This window comes from Nyctereutes procyonoides, unplaced genomic scaffold (assembly GCF_905146905.1).
Source record: "Nyctereutes procyonoides isolate TBG_1078 unplaced genomic scaffold, NYPRO_anot_genome, whole genome shotgun sequence".
Lineage (NCBI taxonomy): Eukaryota > Metazoa > Chordata > Mammalia > Carnivora > Canidae > Nyctereutes > Nyctereutes procyonoides.
This window is the reverse complement of record NW_026575142.1, coordinates 63799392-63803087: the sequence shown is the minus strand read 5'-3', so window position 1 is coordinate 63803087 and position 3696 is coordinate 63799392.

Here is a 3696-nt window from a genome sequence, read left to right as displayed (position 1 = left end):
TTTAAACTTAGTTTATAGATATTAACTAATATTAACTAATGACTAACAAATGTTAACTAGCAGCTGTCTACTTTTGATTTTCTTGCCTTTCTCCTAAATTCACACATGCTCTCCCAAAGAGCCCTGGGTGCCTATAGACTTACCATTGCTAATACAGTTATGGCCACTTCTCTCTCTGTCAAGGTGATCAACTGAATTGCATTTGTAACTAGTTGCATGGTCTTAGGAGAGAGGGTGACAGTGAAGTTTGCTTCTCTCTCAAAGCAATCATCATCAGTAATACAGGTTGCATGACTTTTTATTTTCAAATGAAATTTAATCCAGGAACCCTATCTAGGTTTGTTTTCTCTCAAGTAATGTCTAAAGTTACTTTTAGCATTTCATTTTTCTTACCTTTCGGACATGTCTGGCTGGTACAGAAAGTTCCTGTGGCCTTCATAAAGCTATTTTTCCAAAGACATTTTTCATCATGTTCCTAGGAGGGATATGAGAGCTGTCCACCAAGAATCGGCTGCCTCTTTTGGGGGTCTTCCATATATTCACTGTGACCAAGGAAACAAGCTGTTACCTAGCAACCTGGCCTTTTAGAAGGTATTGTTACCCACCTCTTAGAGCTCATCAAAGGGATTCTTGTGCTACTGGAGCAGGATAACACTGAGCATTGTTTCCAGGGAGTTGTCTACACTGTGGTATAACGGAACCTGGACGACGGAAACAATGACAGCAGAGGGTACAAACCTCTATGGATCCCTGAAAACTTGGCTGTCTTCAGTTCCATTATTTCTTGAATTGTTTGCATCTGGCTTGGGTTTAGCCCAAGTGGTATGTGTGCAAAATATCCCTCCGTATTTGGTTTCTTGCTTCTCTTCTGTAGTTTCAGAACTGGCAGAAGGCGCAAAAGGGAAGTTAGCTAACTCCTGCTTGAACCTTGCTCAGATAAAAATTCCTTTGAATCGAAGACACGGAATTTTGCCTTGCGAAGCACACAAGAGAATAATAGATTTTTATTTCAAAGCAAATGTTTGTGGTTTGTCTCAGAAAAAGGAGAGAATATTACATGATATCGCATATCCATTGATTGGTCCAACAAGTTTGTTTAGAGCGCCTTCTACGTGTAGTAGAGAGCACTGGGAATTTTTAACTTCATGAGCTGATAAAAGTTCTCTGAACCTGTAGCTAGCATATCTCCTGTCCCCCAAAGAGAAAGCTGTATTTTTGAAGCTGTATTTTTGTATTTTTGAAGACTGAGAATTTGATGTTGGCCAAAAGCACAGTAAACACTTCCAGAGTCTTTCCTGCTTCAGAGAACAAGACATTTAGGAAATGATTTTATTCAAAACTTTGTTTCAAAAGAAGATATTTGGCATGTCTTGGAAAAAGCATCATGTTTACCTTTTCATTCCCTTTTTTCATGCAGCAGTAACCCATCCATAGACTGAAAATGTTTCCGTAATCTTATGAATGTGTTTCACATCAAAAGAGCGAAAACATATTCTCCGCATTAAGTTTCTGTTAGAACTTCAATTTTACATTCCAAATGCTTTAGGCTCAAACCTAACATAACAACCTTCCAAGTTAAAAAATATATATAATTGGGATCCCTGGGTGGCGCAGCGGTTTGGCGCCTGCCTTTGGCCCAGGGCACGATCCTGGAGACCCGGGATCGAATCCCACGTCGGGCTTCCGGTGCATGGAGCCTGCTTCTCCCTCTGCCTGTGTCTCTGCCTCTCTCTCTCTCTCTGTGACTATCATAAATAAATAAAAAAAAAATTAAAAATATATATATATATATAATTTAACATATTGGATGAAGATCCAGAAATTAATTTGTTTCTATCCAAGCTAGTATAGTTTTTAAGGAACTATCAAATGTCTAAAATATTACATCTCAATTTTCTGCATTTTTTTTTCCATGAGGGGGTGCCTTTTCTAAGCATCTCTGGAATTTCCCCAAGTCCAAACATTGTAGACTAATATTATCCAGAAATGAATTAAGATAAGTAAATCACAACTGGTCTTAATTTATCTTTTTAGCTTTATAGCCCATAACAATTACTCTGTTCTTCCACTGCCCCAGGCAAAAGCTATGTAATACTCCAATGGTTCATTTCTGACTCTGTCAGAATCCCTGAATCCTTTCTCTCCCCAGTATCCCAGATGATTCTCACACCATCTCTTCTCTCTTCTACCTCATGATTTCAGACCCATTCTTATTCTCACTGGAACAATCACAAAAGAATTTCCACCAGGTACTATCCCCCATTTATCCACTAATTCACATTTACCTGCCCATTTGTTCTGCTTTCCTTACATTACCAGTTATAATTTATTAGGGCTTCTGTCTTCCTTCATGAACTATTCCCTATCCTTTCATCTTTACTGAAGGCCATTGATCCAGACACTCTTCTTCTATATTACTAATTTGTCCTCTCTACTAAATAATTCCCACAAAGATACAAACTTTATATAAAATATATAAATATAAATTTTTACCATATGAAAAAAAAACAAAAAAACATTCTTTGGCCCACTTCTCCCTTCAGCTTCCATTCCATTGCTTTCCATCCGTCACAGCATGTGGGAAAATGCTTGCTGTATCCAGTTCTCCTCTTGGTCTCTCCTGAGCTCATTTGAGTAAGCTTTTCACTCCACTACTGCACTGAAACTACATTTGGCAAGGTCACAAAGGTCTTCCATGTGGAGAAATTCAATGTTTCAAATGCAGTGGATGGATCAAGGGAATGAGGACTAGTAGCTGGCCATTGAATTGCACTCTCTTCTCTGGAGCACTCTCTTCATTTGGCTTTTAGGACTTCATACTCCACCAGTTTTCTTTCTATTTTATAATCTCCTTTGCTGTTCCCTAATCCTCCCCCCACCAATCTCTTGACATCAGCGTGCCCAGAGCTAGTCCTAAGACCATTTCTCTCTTAACTCACTCCGTTAATGATCTTATCCAGTCTCATGGCTTTAAAAACCATCTATATGCTAATGAGTCCAAAATTTATAACTCTATCCTGGACCCCTCTCTCTGTCCTGAATCCCAGGCTCATATATTCACCTGCCTACTTGAACTTCCTCCTCGATATTTTATAGTCATCTCAATCTTAGCATTCCAAAAATAAACTTTAAAATCTCCCATTTTAATCAGCCCCTTTCAGATCCTCCATTTATTCAAACCCAAAATCATGGAATCATCCTCAGCTACTCCGTTTTCCTCCAACATCACATCCAATCCCAGATGAAATCCTAGAAGCTCTACCTTCAAAATGTATCTAGAATCTGACTACTTTTTCACCCATTCCACAGCTACCAGCCTGATAGAGACACCATATTTCTAAGCAGTATTATTACAACAGACCCTTTACTGGTTTTCTGCTTCAGGCCATACCTCCCTACATTCTATTCTTAAACACAGCACCTGGAGTCGCTCTGTTAATGTACAAGTCATTCTTCTCAAAATACTTCAGTGGTTGCCCATTTCACAAAGAAAGGATTAGCATCCTTACAATGAGCTACACTGGCACCTATGTATCCGATTTTAAAGAAGAAAAAAAGTGGTATTTCAAAATTGAAATTGGTTTTGATATGTCCCCCAAATAAGGTTTAAACCGAACTAAAATTCTTTGACAACTCCAAGTTGTTTATGTCAGTTAAGGACAGCTAAACAGTTGGTACGTGCTGTTAGAAAACTTA